Source organism: Neoarius graeffei, chromosome 23 (assembly GCF_027579695.1).
Source record: "Neoarius graeffei isolate fNeoGra1 chromosome 23, fNeoGra1.pri, whole genome shotgun sequence".
Taxonomy (NCBI): Eukaryota; Metazoa; Chordata; class Actinopteri; order Siluriformes; family Ariidae; genus Neoarius; species Neoarius graeffei.
Window position 1 is genome coordinate 18,514,397 of NC_083591.1, and position 16,065 is coordinate 18,530,461.

Below are 16,065 nucleotides of genomic sequence, written 5' to 3' on the forward strand. Positions count from 1 at the left end.
GCCCAAATTGTTGGCACACATTATCTATTATGGTGAGAAGTTGCTGTGCCTCACTCGTTGTTTTACAGAAAAGAGCAGCAGCATCTGCATAAAGTATCCACCTCATTACCTCCACTCCACACATTCTTCCACCACGCCGCTGCTCCCTGTTGGTGCACATATACGGGATATTGAATTCGAGATTGATACCCCAGCCATCAGGAAAGGCTTTGTCAATTTCATAGGCGGCCACTTTCAGAACATAGTCAAAGTAGTAGTTGAATGGGTGATGACTCGGCGGCATAAGCATAGAGCCAAAGCTACTGCTGAGGCTCGCCCACGGAAACACCACTCCTCTCCGTGTCACGTGCCGAACAGGTTTGCTCTCCTTAGTGATGCACCCACTAAGAAACCTGAAAGAGCTCTGGTTATAGGGGGCTCCATCATACGGCACATGAAATTAGCTCAGTCTTTAAGGGCACCAGCAGCTTTAGTCAGGTGTATACCGGGAGCCAGGGTGCCGGACATAGCAGGTAATCTTAGGGTCCTAGGCAAACACAGGTTCTCAAAGATAGTTATCCATGCAGGAGCTAATGATATACACCTTCGTCAGTCTGAGGTTACCAAGAGTAACTTTGTAGAGGTGTTTAAATTAACGAAGGCGATGTCCGATGCTGTAGTATTCTCTGGCCCCATCCCAATGCGTCATGGCGATGTAGTTTACGGCAGCTTATGGTCGCTGAACTGCTGGCTGTCCAGGTGGTGCTCTGAAAAGAGTGTGGGCTTTATAGATAATTGGGCTAATTTTGAGGGCACTGCTGGCCTGTTAGGGCGGGACAGTATCCATCTCACTCGGGAAGGTGCTGCTCTCATTTCCTGCAGCATAGGTCATAGTCTCAGAACAGGCCTAGTTAATTTCTGACGATCCAGAGCCAAGGCCAGGGAGCAGATGAACAGGCTAAACCTGTTTGCTAGCTGAACAGAGTCAGTCACTCAGGGTCCACTACATCGAGACTATGTCTGTTCCCCGAGCTAAACAAAAAGGTAGAAATTCAGAGAGTTTGTTCCAGTAACCTAAATCAATATAAAATTAGATCATACTGACTGTACAGCTGCTGCCAGCACCTTTGATCTAAAGGTGGGGCTATTAAGTATTAGACCTCTTACATCTAAAGCTCTAATGGTTAATGAACACATTACTGATCAGGAGTTTAATGTACTTTGTTTAACTGAAACATGGATTAAGCCAAATGAATATACAGCATTAAATGAAGCGAGTCCTCCTGGATACAGTTATATACACCAGCCTCGTCTAACTGGCAGAGGAGGCGGCATTGCAGTTATTTATAATGATTATCTAGGTGTAACACAAAAACCTAGTTATAAATTTAATGCATTTGAAGTTCTTCATACTCATATAATGTATGTAGCCTTGAAAAATAAGTCTACCCAGTTAATTCCGTTACTTATTATTTACAGGTCCCCGGGGCCATATTCTGAGTTCTTTCTGAATTTGCAGATTTTGGATCAAATCTGGTTATTTCCTTAGATAAAGCTTTAGTTGTCGGAGATTTTAATATTCACTTTGATAACCCAGAAGACCCTTTGAAAAGAGCGTTTGTGTCCATTTTAGATTCAGTAGGGATCAATCAGAATGTCATAGGACCGACCCATAATGGTGGTCACACCCTTGATTTAATACTAACATTCGGGTTAAACGTAGAAAATATAGTCATACTTCCACAGTCTGAAGTTCTCTCAGATCATTATCTCATCTCATTCAAAATATGTCTGAGTAATTATATGCATCTCACCACACTACTGTATTAAACGTACATTCACGTCAACTACTGCACAGAGCTTTATAAATGATCTCCCAGAGTTATCAACTTTGACTGGGTCACTGTCAGCCTCTGCAGAACTTGATCAGGCAACTGAATGCTTAGAGTCAATATTTCGCTATACCTTAGATAATGTACGGTAGCTCCTCTTAAAAGGAAAATGGTCAGAGACAAAAAAATCAGCACCCTGGTATAATGATGACGCTCGCACATAAACAGACCACTCGAAAATTGGAACGTAAATGGTGTCAAACAAAATTGGTAGTGTTCAAATTAGCATGGAAGGAGAGCTTCCTGAAGTACAGAAAAGCTCTTAGTGCTGCTAGATCAACATATCTCTCCTCCCTAATAGAAGATGATAAAAATAATCCTAGATTCCTATTTAATACTGTAACAAAATAAACCAGGAAGAAGTCCACTGTAGACACATGCACACCTGTAGTATGTAGTAGCAACGACTTCATGAATTTTTTTAATGACAAAATTGAGAATATCCGACAAAAAATTCAAACTACTAATTTAAGGTCAGACAATGTAAGTGACCCTATAGTTAACAATATAACTGTATCAGATCATCAATTAGAATGTTTTACTCCCCTAAAAGAAACTGAATTACTTTCATTAATCTCGACATCAAAAGCCTCAACTTGTGTACTAGATCCCTTACCTACACATCTATTCAAACAGATAATACCTGAAGTAATTGCACAACTTCTAAAAAATAATAAATTCTTCTCTTATGATTGGCTATGTACCCAAATCCTTTAAACTAGCAGTTATCAAACGCCTGATTAAAAATCCCTGACCTTGATCCCTGTCAGATGTCCAATTATTGGCCAATATCAAACCTCCCCTTTATCTCCAAGATCCTTGAAAAAGTTGTGGAACAGCAGTTATGCTTATATTTACATAGGAATAACATCCATGAAACGTATCAGTCAGGATTTAGACCTCATCATGGCACAGAGACAGCTCTGGTTAAAGTAGTAAATGACCTACTGTTGGTGTCTGATCAGGGCTGTGTCTCGCTGCTTGTGTTGCTTGACCTTAGTGCAGCATTTGATACCATTGATCATTCCATTCTTCTGGATAGACTAGAAAATGTTGTGGGAGTTAAGGGAACAGCCCTCTCCTGGCTCAGGTCTTATTTAACTGATCGCTATCAGCATGTTGATATAAATGGTGATATTTCTAGATGTACTGAGGTAAAGTTTGGTGTTCCACAAGGTTTTGTCTTGGGTCCACTGCTTTTTTTCTTTATATAGGTCACCTCTGGGTGATATTATTCAGAAACATTGTATTAGGTTTCCACTGTTATGCTGATGACACACAGTTGTATGTTTCTGCAAAACCAGATGAGAGACACCAGCTTAAGAGAAGTGAGGAATGTGTAAAAGACATTAGACACTGGATGCTTATTAATTTCCTTCTGCTTAACTCTGACAAGACTGAAGTACTTGTACTAGGACCACATGCAGCTAGAAGTTAGTTTTCTGATTACATAGTAACTCTGGATGGCCTTTCTGTTTCTTCACGTGCAGCAGTAAAAGACCTCGGAGTGATTATTGACCCCAGTCTTTCATTCGAAACTCACATTGATAACATTACCCGGATAGCTTTCATCTCAGAAATACTGCTAAGATAAGAAATTTAATGTTACTACATGATGCGGAAAAATTAGTTCATGCTTTCATGACCTCCAGGTTGGATTACTGTAATGCCTTACTGTCTGGATGTTCCAATAAGTACATAAACAAGCTCCAGTTAGTTCAAAATGCAGCAGTAAGAGTCCTTACTAGAACTAGAAAACATGACCACATCACCCGTCTTATTCACACTGCATTGGCTCCCAATCAAATTTCGTACTGATTATAAAGTACTACTATTGACCTTTAAAGCACTGAATGGCACCACAGTACCTGAGTGAACTTCTGCTCCTCTATGACCCACCACGCCTACTTGGATCAAAAGGTGCAGGCTATCTGCTGGTACCTCGTATAGTGAAGGCTACATCAGGGGGCAGAGCCTTTTCTTACAAAGCCCCACAGTTAATGAACAGCCTTCCAAGTAGTGTTCAGGAATCAGACACAGTCTCAGCGTTTAAGTCTAGGCTGAAAGCATAATTGTTTAGTCAAGCCTTTTGTTTATGGTGTTTATGAGGTAAAGGTGTAGATCTGGAGGGTCTTCAGACAGTGTGTTTTGGTAAACTGGCATGTATGGATGCTGTCAGTCCCCACTCGCTTGCTCACTCGAGTTTGTTGACGGTAGTGGCTGGCTGCTTTGTGTCCCAGGGCTCCCTCATGCCTGTGTTACCTTCTGGCTCTCCCCTTTTAGTTATGCTGTCACAGTTAGTTGCCCAAGTTCCTGCTTGTACTCAGTGCAATATGTATACTGTTCCGACTTATTCAGGTGACATTGGACATACCTAACAACCTGTGTTTTCTTTCTCTTACCCCCCCAAAATCTGTCCTTCTGAGTTACATGTTGGTCCTGGGATCGAGATGCTGACCTCTTCTGCTCCTCAGACCTGCCTGATCCATCCTGGTGCCGTGTCTGGTTGGAGTCTCATCATTGCTCCTGTGGAGGGTGGCCCCATGTAGACAGTTGGGGGTCGCACCTGGAGGACGCTCTGGACTCTTGCAGTGGTGCTTTTGTGGCTGGGGACTGCAGTTGACTTGCTGACTTTGGGACTACAGTTGTCATGAACGGTTTTGCGCTCAGGTTTCCGTCGGTGGGGGGTTTACAGCATCAGCGAAGCTGACTTTATGTTAGGACTGTTAATGTTATAGTCATGTTGTCTGTTGTTGCCCAGATGGGGATGGGTTCCCTTTTGAGTCTGGTTCCTCTCGAGGTTTCTTCCTCGTGTCGTCTGAGGGAGTTTTTCCCTGCCACTGTCGCCACAGCCGTGCTCATTGGGGATAAATTAGCTCATATTTTAAGTCGTTCAAATTCTGTAAAGCTGCTTTGCGACAATGTTTATTGTTAAAAGCGCTATACAAATAAACTTGACTTGACTTTAGAGCGACTTAAGTAAATTCACCTATTGATTCCCAATTGCTGACATTACTGGCAGAAAATAATCTGAGAAACAAAAATGGATTCCTAACTGTGACACCTTCCCTATATAATTTAGCAAAATAGGCAAATCAGTTGAAAATTCAAATTCAATCCAACTTGCTTGAAACTGATCTCACTGAATTCAGAACATACTTTTTACAGAATTACAGTGTTTATCCGTTCTTGAGATATTACAAATCAAAGATTGAAAAAACGGCTTAATTTTTCGAAAACTGCCGTAATATTCTGTATGAGGATCACATGGTCTAAAATGGGCCTCATTAATCAGTGAGATCAAATGTTTTTTTCTTTATAACTTTTCCATTTTTTCCATCTCAGAAACAGTGAGAGCGAGAGAACATCCCTATAAAAGTTCTCATTGATATTCACGAGTAATCCAGTTGGAAACCGATCAGAAGGGAGAGAGCCTGACTGCTTTCCAGGGACTCAAAAAGCACCGGCAGTTTCCCGATGTCACGTGAGCAAAGTTTTCACTCTGTTGTACCAACTTCAATCTGCCATTACTCCCAAAGTACTGAAAAGATCTTAACGCGATACATTTTTTTGGAAAGCAGAGATAAGCTTTTTAATGATAGAATGATAGTATTCATAATAGAAAATATTCAAGAGTGTTAAGCAATGACAGATTTGGAAACTTAGATGAGCGTCTGCATGCACAATTTTTACAGCACGGCCAGCAAATGTCTGATATGCCTACTGTAATATTGTAAACAGACATCATCCTTCTGCCCTGAAACAGTGAGGCAGCAGTGCAGTTTTACATTCCTTACTGTCCTAATTCTTTCAAAACATTAAAATCACACTCATCAAACCTGCAATATATGATGCATCATCCCCCATCCTCTTCGTCATTCTGCTCCTTTGTGATATAAAAGCACTCATTATGTCCTTAATAGCCTGCCTTCTGCATGTGCATTTTTAATACACTGATAATTGGCTTCTTTCCGCTGGGAGCTCGGTTTATCAATCACCAGGCTGAGGTGTGCCGCGGAGGCCTTAAATAGCTCTAAAATGCAGATGGATTTTAAGGGTCATTAAGTAAATGAGTTTGTAGGATATCAATATTTTTGCACCAGACACACACACACACGTAATGAACTGTTTGAGCAAAATAAATTCTTTGGTCAAAAGGAGACAATTGACATAAATCTCAGACTGAACAGATATTACTGCTTCTGTATGAGATTCCATTTCATATTTTTTTCTATGACAAGTCAGTGTTTCTGTCATTACTGGAGATCCAGTTTAAACTTTCAACCTTCTCATTTTTGTTCCATCATGGTGTTGTGTGAAATAAAAATGGAGGGATATAAAATGAAAAAACTACTTTATATTTGCTAAATTCTAAAATGGAGACTTAAAGAGAGTCGGGGGGGGGGGGTGTTCACCCAGGGTTCTTTGGTTGCTTAAAAGCTTCTCATGGATTCAACATTTCTCTTAAAGCTTCCTGCACATCTTTACAGGGCAACATCTGTTTGAGCACAACACAGTGCATTTTTTTATTCATCAGGGTTCTCCAGAAAATCTGATATATGGTAGGCGGGTCTGGAATGGTGGTGTAATGGTTAGCACTGTCGCTAGAGGTCTACGCGGGACAGAATTTTCAGTCCCACTCCCGCCCGCTCCCGCATTGTGCAGTCCCGCAAAGAATTATGATTTTCAGTCCCGCTCCCGCCCGCAAATCCCGCATGATGCAGACGTTCACGTTATTTCTCACGAAAGTTCTTGTCATTGGCTTGGGGAATTAAACATGCTGAGCTTAGCTGAGCTCTCCACTGACCGATCCTTCACCTAGCGCACGTAGCGAGGGTGCGCATTGCCAGGCGGCATGCGCAGCTGAGGCTTTACAGAGATACCCAACACACCTACCAAAATCTACAGTGGATATTAAGAATATTGTACATAGCTTAGATGTCACTCCTCACATTTACATTCTAGGAAATACAAGTAGGCCTATAAGAAATTAATATAATTTAAAGACACAGCGTGATGGTGCCCCGCCCCCTACTTTCTTTTTAAAGCAGCACTTACTTCTGAAGCACTGTGAGCTTCACTAGAGGAGCTCTGCTCTTCTACCATGATCGGAGATCTCAAACACGGAAGAGCGGAAAGGAATCGGAAACGTACGCGAGATTAGACCACATCCGCAAATTTAGGCATCTTAAAATGTTTTTATTAATGCCAAATAAAATATCCAGCACAAATTATATATGATAGACATAAATTAATAATTTATAAATTTTATTTTAAACACGTTTTTAGTTAGCGGGACTGCAGCTTATCACCTCCCCCTCCTGCCCGCGCCCACAATGAGCTTTCAAAATTTGTCCCGCGCCGCACTGCTTTGCGTTGGGTCCCGCGGGACTGCAGGACTCTAACTGTCGCCTCACAGCAAGAAGGTTCTGGGTTTGAACCCAGTGGCCGACAGGGGCCTTTCTGTGTGGAGTATGCTTATTCTCCCTGTGTCTGCGTGGGTTTCCTCCGGGTGCTCCGGTTTCCCCCACAGTCCAAAGACATGCAGGTTAGGCTAATTGGTGGCTCTACCGTAAATTGACCATAGGTGTGACTGAGAGTGTGAATGGCTGTTTGTCTCCATGTGTCAGCCCTGCGATGATCTGGCGACTTGTCCAGGGTGTACCCCGCTTCTTGCCCATAGTCAGCTGGGATAGACTCCAGCTTGCCTGCGACCCTGCACAAGATAAACGGTTACGGATAATGCATGGACATGCCTTTTGGTGCATTCTCAGCTCATAAATTACTAACTGTTTCCCTGTAAAATACTTGCAAAATATGTATGAAATTTCCCTCCAGGTGTGTGCGCTTGGCTTTCTCAGTTCCCCTCTGTAATACACTGCCTGGCTCTGTAAGATCACTACATGGTGAGCTTATTTGGTGCATGTGTAATGTACGTGATGTGCTTCTGGTGTGGTATTGTGTACTGTATAGTTTTAATTTCAGCATAAATATTTGTACACAATTAGTAATTTGCACTTGCACTTCATAAGTATGAATCCTTGGCTAAAGGACCAGACATCTCTATGGGAACTGAGGCATGCTGAGTAGCTTCTGGATATGAAAATTCTTTGATATAAAAATATTACGACTTGTGTACAAACCGGCAGAAAACCTGGACTTTATATTTATTTGGCCCACAGAAGGTTCTAGTTTCTTCTTCGGTAGCACTTTGTCAAAACCGAGTGAAATTGTCTGCAACAACCACCAACTGCGTCTTTACCGTTGTCTGCTACAGTGTGGTCACGTGGTCCGGCTCAGCTAATCAGAGCGCGAGAATCAAACAACAAATATGGCGTCACTTCCGGTCATGTTAGACCCAAATGGAAGACAATTTCGTGGTGGAATAATTGGATTTGCAGCAAATTATGGGCAGTGGAGACGATGTAAATTGCTTGAACATTGAAAGGCACTCCCTCCCCCGGGATTGAGTAGCCAGAGCAGACCATCTGTGTAGGCAGAGAAAACCGCCGGTCGCCTGCGCTTGTGGACATCGCTGAGTCATTCATCCTTAGTAACTGCTTGGTCATGGTTGCATAGGCTTCTAGTTTGTTTATATTCTGGGAAATAGAACAGAACATACAAACAAATATAATAACTGTAAGTGGGAATAAAAAACAGTTCCGCACACATCACTAGTTGCAACTAATAATGAGCCTAAGTGATGGAGCTGAGGTTAAGGAACTGTCAGAGCCAGAAATCACAGACTGCTGAGAGTGCTGGCATTTCTAAATCTGGGTTTCATCCAGTGTACTCCACTGTTTTTGGGAGTATAGTGAAAGGGTTCATATTTATTGCATTTCACCCCTAGTATCAACTACACCTTCACAGAATACTGTATGGAACACTTCGCTTTGTGTAATGTCTGCATATTAGTTTTATTAGCATTCTCATTTTTTGCAAATCACACACGTGCCACAGCACAACTTCCCTTTGCCTCATTCATGGTTCATCACTTAGTACCATGGTTCAAGGTTTTATGACGTCTATATTATATTATCGAGTCAGGACAAAAACATTTTAGCGTTCCAAACATTCGGAGTTTTTTTCCCCAGCACAAAATAAAATGTTACAGAAAAAAAAAAAGTTTGTATTGGAGCAGCAGTGAGCGCCAGTGATGTCTTATTTGGTAAATTTAATATCCCAAGCTGACTATGGGCGAAAGGCAGGGTACACCCTGGAAAGTTGCCAGGTCATCACAGGGCTGACACAGGCCAAGTTTACATTAGACCGTATCTGTCTCGTTTTCTTCGCGGATGCACTGTCCGTTTACATTAAAACGCCTGGAAACGCCGGGAAACGGGAATCCGCCAGCGTCCACGTATTCAATCCAGATCGTGTCTGGTCCGGTGCTGTGTAAACATTGAGAATACACGGATACGCTGTGCTGAGCTCTAGCTGGCGTCGTCATTGGACAACGTCACTGTGACATCCACCTTCCTGATTCACTGGCGTTGGTCATGTGACGCGACTGCTGAAAAACGGCGCGGACTTCCGCCTTGTATCACCTTTCATTAAAGAGTATAAAAGTATGAAAATACTGCAAATACTGATGCAAATACTGCCCATTGTGTAGTTATGATTGTCTTTAGGCTTGCCATCCTTCCACTTGCAAGTGGTAAGTGATATGCACTGGGATCACACACACAGCGGCTCAGTCCCGAATCACTGCTCGTGCGCTATACTCACGCGCTCTGTGAGCTGCGCAGGGCCGGAGTGCGCACCCTCCAGAGGGCACTCGCTGTTCAGGGCGGAGTGATTTGGAGCGCAGGATGCCTGCGGAGCAGAGCGTATCTGTGTATTGGCGTTGCTGTGTGCACACGAATCGTGTATTGGTGTTGCTGTGTGCACGCTAATCGTTTTAAAAACGTTAATCTGATGATCCGCTGATACGGTCTAATGTAAACCCCACCACAGAGACAAACAACCATTCACCCCTACGGTCAATTTAGAGCCACCAATTAGCCTAACCTGCATGTCTTTGGACTGTGGGGGGAAACCCACGCAGACATGGGGAGAACATGCAAACTCCACACAGAAAGACCCCTGTCGGCCACTGGGCTCGAACCCAGAACCTTCTTGCTATGAGGCGACAGTGCTAATGACTACACCACCGTGCCACCGAGACCACTTTTCAGAGTAAAAATGAAAACATAATGAAAGCTACTGGGTTTTGGTGCAAAATTAAGAAGCAAGTGTGACAAAAAAGTGTCCAGAACTGTGGCTGATTCTGGAAGATTCTCAATAAAACCTACAGCTCATTTCCTTATAAAACTGCACTCCTTGGACCTGAGACTACTTTTTTTTTCTTTTCAAAGCAAAGGGTCGTCTCACACCAAATATTGACTTTGTTTCATTTGTTATGGCTTACTGATTACAGTATTTTTTTTTTAATACTGAAACATTTAGTTTAATTTTTTTTAAAGCCATTTTTGGCCTACAGCATTTCTTTACATGTGCCAAAGACTTTTGCACAGTACTATGTTATAGTTACAGTGGTGAAATTCAAAATGCCAAAAATTATTAGATTTATAACGGAGTTCTTGTAGTTATTGACCTGCTTGAATTGAATGGGTTTAATCCAAACCCCAATAACTCAAATAAATAGCCTATAAATAAATATTTTTAATAAAAATGTGTTCGGTTAGTGGAACGTTTGAAAATTAAATGCTACCCAGCTTCTAATAAATAGCCACATTATTACTGTACACATTTACATGTATATAAATGTTAATATTCTTAAATATGGGAATACTTGTATTATATTCAGAGAATAAATACGTACTGAGAGGATGTCAGTTGATTTGTTTCTTTAAAATTAAAAGAAAAAAAGTCAGCAAAAAGTTTGGGAATCCATGATTTGGTAGTACCTCTTGAGCTAATAAACACACACCTACCTGCCATCCTCAGTGATCCTCTTTTCACTCCAGTGCCTCCTTAAGGTTCCGATTTAATAAGACATGGAATGATGCGAGTTAAATGACACTCAAAGTGTTAACAGAAGTCCTGATCGGTATTAGAAAAGCCATCCATATACTACATGTTCACTTTCACTACTTACGGTAGAAGCCTAATTGTTCTTGTGGTGGCTGCAGTATAAAGTTTGAATTTTTTTTTTTAATTAAAGCTTGAACATTGTGTATGCCTATACAACACTTTTGCAGTTTGTTTTTACATTCAAAATGAAACAATTTCCCATCAATAGTTATAAATATTTTAAATGAGTAAATCCATCCATCCAACCATTTTCTTGCGCTTATCCGAAGTCGGGTCACGGTGGCAGCAGGCTAAGCAGGGTATTCCAGGCGTCCTTCTCCCCAGTCACGCTTTCCAGTTCCTCCTGGGGGGATCCCAAGGTGCTCCCAGGCCAGATGAGATATATAATCTCTCCAGTGTGTTCTGGGTCTACCCTGAGGTCTCCTCCCAGTTAGACATGCCTGGAAAACCTCCAAAGGAAGGCACCCATGAGGCATCCTAATCAGATGCCTGAACCACCTCAGTTGACTCCTTTCGACATGAAGGAGCAGCAGCTTGACTCCAAGATCCCTCCGGATGTCTGAACTCCTCACCCTACCTCCAAGTGTGAGCCCAGCCACCCTACAGAGAAAGCTCATTTCAGCCACCTGTATCCACGCTCTCATCCTTTCGGTCACTACCCAAAGCTGAGGTGAGGGTTGGAACCTAGACTGACTGGTAAATCGAAAGCTTTGGCTTCCAGCTCAGCTCCCTCTCTACCACAACGGACTGGTACAACACCCGCATTACTGCTGATGCAGTCCCAATCCGCCGGTCCATCTCACCCTCCATTTTAACATCACTCGTGAACAAGACCCCGAGATACTTGAACTCCTTAACTTGGGTCAGCAACTCATTCCCAACTCAGGTGGAGCACTCTACCGTTTTCCAGCAGTGGAAAAAAAAAAAAGTGAATTTTTCCATGACCTCAGAGGTGCTGACTCTCATCCCAGCCGCTGCACTCTCGGTTGAGTAAATAAGTAAGTATAAATAAAAACAAGAAAAATGAATTTTAAAAAAAGAGGGGGAGGAGTGTGTATGGTGTATATGTACATATTGCAGTATAAATTTGATTGTGCAGGAGAAATCAAAATCACTTGCTGTGATAGCAGAGCAGTAGCAGGACCCCACCTTTTGACAAATGTGTGTCCCTGGAGTCTCAGAGAGTATGTTATCTTTTCCATCTGGAAAATTCCCTATATCCTCTCAATCCATATATCATGTATTTTGGGGGGGGGGGGTCCTGGATTCAACCACTTAATTGTAATGCATTTGATTGCTGCTGCTAATAACATTTGCAATAGTTTTTTTTTTTTTGCACTCTCCTCTCAAAACCTGCTGGGGATAGGCCCAGTTGTGCCACCTTTGGATCTCGAGAGGTTCTGTTGAAATAATTCCATCAGTGTCTCAAACATCTCTTTCCAAAATGTACAACCCCGATTCCAAAAAAGTTGGGACAAAGTACAAATTGTAAAGAAAAACGGAATGCAATGATATGGAAGTTTCAAAATTCCATATTTTATTCAGAATAGAACATACATGGCATATCAAATGTTTAAACTGAGAAAATGTATCATTTAAGGAGAAAAATGAGGTGATTTTAAATTTCATGACAACACATCTCAAAAAAGTTGGGACAAGGCCATGTTTACCACTGGGAGACATCCCCTTTTCTCTTTACAACAGCCTGTAAACGTCTGGGGACTGAGGAGACAAGTTGCTCAAGTTTAGGGATAGGAATGTTAACCCATTCTTGTCTAATGTAGGATTCTAGTTGCTCAACTGTCTTAGGTCTTTTTTGTCGTATCTTCCATTTTATGATGCGCCAAATGTTTTCTATGGGTGAAAGATCTGGACTGCAGGCTGGCCAGTTCAGTACCTGGACCCTTCTTCTACGCAGCCTTGGTGCTGTAATTGATGCAGTATGTGGTTTGGCATTGTCATGTTGGAAAATGCAAGGTCTTCCCTGAAAGAGACGTCATCTGTATGGGAGCATATGTTGCTCTAGAACCTGGATATATCTTTCAGCATTGATGGTGTCTTTCCAGATGTGTAAGCTGCCCATGCCACACGCACTAATGCAACCCCATACCATCAGAGATGCAGGCTTCTGACCTGAGCGCTGATAACAACTTGGGTCGTCCTTCTCCTCTTTAGTCCGAATGACACGGCATCCCTGATTTCCAATAAAGAACTTCAAATTTTGATTCGTCTGGCCACAGAACAGTTTTCCACTTTGCCACAGTCCATTTTAAATGAGCCTTGGCCCAGAGAAGACATCTGCACTTCTGGATCATGTTTAGATACGGCTTCTTCTTTGAACTATAGAGTTTTAGCTGGCAACGGCGGATGGCACACTGAATTGTGTTCACAGATAATGTTCTCTGGAAATATTCCTGAGCCCATTTTGTGATTTCCAATACAGAAGCATGCCTGTATGTGATGCAGTGCCGTCTAAGGGCCTGAAGATCACGGGCACCCAGTATGGTTTTCCGGCCTTGACCCTTACGCACAGAGACTCTTCTAGATTCTCTGAATCTTTTGATGATATTATGCACTGTAGATGATATGTTCAAACTCTTTGCAATTTTACACTGTCGAACTCCTTTCTGATATTGCTCCACTATTTGTCGGCGCAGAATTAGGGGGATTGGTGATTCTCTTCCCATCTTGACTTCTGAGAGCCGCTGCCACTCCAAGATGCTCTTTTTATACCCAGTCATGTTAATGACCTATTGTCAATTGACCTAATGAGTTGCAATTTGGTCCTCCAGCTGTTCCTTTTTTGTACCTTTAACTTTTCCAGCCTCTTATTGCCCCTGTCCCAACTTTTTTGAGATGTGTTGCTGTCATGAAATTTCAAATGAGCCAATATTTGGCATGAAATTTCAAAATGTCTCACTTTCGACATTTGATATGTTGTCTATGATCTATTGTGAATACAATATCAGTTTTTTTTTTCAGATTTGTAAATTATTGCATTCTGTTTTTATTTACAATTTGTACTTCGTCCCAACTTTTTTGGACTCGGGGTTGTACTCCGTTTCGGGCACATCCAAAATATGTGAATATGGTTGCCAGTTTGTGAGCCACATTTTATCCAACATGTATTAGTGTGTGTTGGGCCCACTTTTGCCAAAATTTCTGGCATTCGGAAGAATCTCATTAATACCTTCCATTTAAATTCCCTCCATGAATTTGAATTGGTTATAGTATGCGCTTCATCACACATTTAAAGCTTGACCTGTTTTAACCATCATTTTAATTATTGTTTTCTCTTTTCTGGCAAATTTCACGATGAATCCCTTTTGCAATCACAGTGCTATAAGTTACAGCCAATTTCTTTTTCTCATCTGCTGCTCCTGAATACAGAGAAGTATTAAAAATGACAAGCGCAGACATAAAAAACAGTGAGCTTTCGCTGTGAGTAATCATAAGCTTGTTCTTTTAAATCTTATGACTGCCAGATGGTCCTGAGCAAGGCTTTGAACTTTTGTTTGCTTGGATCGTATCCTCTCGCTCACTGTAATCCACTTGAGATAAAAGCATCTGCCAAATATTTAAATGTCAATGTAAAAAACTGTAAAGTTAAAATTCTCTAAAGGGTAAATTGTTCTGGAAAATTTCCCGTTTCACAGTTAGGTCTTAAACTGCCATTATATTTCTATGTATTGCTATTGGACACCATGCATTGTGGTGTCCAAGAACAATACACATACACAATCCTTGCATACATAGGAATACCTTGGTTACATGAGGTTGCATCAGAGCTGCATGCTTCTATCCTTTAACAAATCGAGTTTAATATAGCCTAATTAGGGTTTGTATTCAAACTGAGAAATAAGAGACAGAGCCATCATACAAAACAAGAACATCAGCTTGACACAGCCATGACAGTAGCAGCAAAGCAGAAATAAATATTGGAATTTAGGAAGGAAAAAAAACAAACAAACAAATGCTTTGTACAAGTTCATAATTATTTTAAAAATAAGACTACTATGCTGTTCATTACTCCATTCCAATTGGTCAGAAGGCATTGATTAATTTTCTACAACAGCAGTTTGTAGTTCTGGGTGCAAGGCAAATCATGTTTATAATCATGTGCTCTTTTTTATTACATTACTGGATCTACAGGGTGTTCCAAACATCAGGAACTAACGAGACTAAAACTACATAATACTTAATTTTGTTTTTATTACTGTACTTACAACATATGCTCTACATGCTGACCCTTACGCTCTATACATTTAAATAATGTTGGCTGGCTTTGAGTGGTAATATCAGATATAGTCCATTCAGCTAGCATGATACTGAATGAGTCGAAGACGAGTAGCTGAATGGAATATTTGATATACCATGAAAAAAAGCCATCGATGATATACACATTCGATGGAACAATTATAGATTTTATAAAAAGTTAAGAACGGGGGGGGGGGGGGTAACTTACCAACATTGAATGCTGATTCTGATCGAATGTAATTCAGTGTTCTGTCAATCCAATGTACATGTACAAAGTTCTAACAATAAAAATGGTACAAGTCCAAAAAGCCTGAACAACAACCCAACTTATATACAAGCTATATACAGGTAGACAGTTCAAGTTCAAAGTTACTTCTGGTTGTAGTTAATTGTTCCATTGCAGTTGTTCAAAACAAAAGGGCTTAGCTGAGTGAAGTCCTCTTGTAAAAGTCTCTGTCACTTTTCCTCACCTCCAAGTAAAACTTTATATTTCTTCAATTGCTCTCTTTTCCAGTTTTTCGATGTCCGTTGGTCTGTTTTTCTCTTGTAAATATGCGTGAAGAATATCCAGTGAAGTTTTTGTAGCCTTTCAAGTGTTCAGCGCATCTTTCTCTTTAAATCTTCAGCTTTTAATTAAGCAAACCTCATGGAAATGTTTGTGAACAAACTGCCACAGTCACTTGCGAGTGCAGAAGTTTTACGTCTCTGACGTGTCTCTTTTCCAGTTTTTCCATATATTTAATGCGGAAGATTAAATGCAAAAGTCCGTTTTCGTTCTCACTTTTTTCCACGTCAACACGACCGTTTTCAAGGAGGAAATCTGCGTCTATACGGTGACGCATAAATGTGTGGAATTCAATTGGATGTGCATGTCAGGTGGCTAGGTGGTGCTGTGAAAGAC

The 16,065-nt window shown here is 41.3% G+C and overlaps 1 protein-coding gene across 1 annotated transcript in view; it reads right to left on the reverse strand.

The window, feature by feature from the left end:
• LOC132871269 (syntaxin-1A-like) overlaps positions 1-16,065 on the reverse strand; it is a 422,244-nt gene that overhangs the window by 264,614 nt on the left and 141,565 nt on the right. The window lies entirely within an intron of this gene.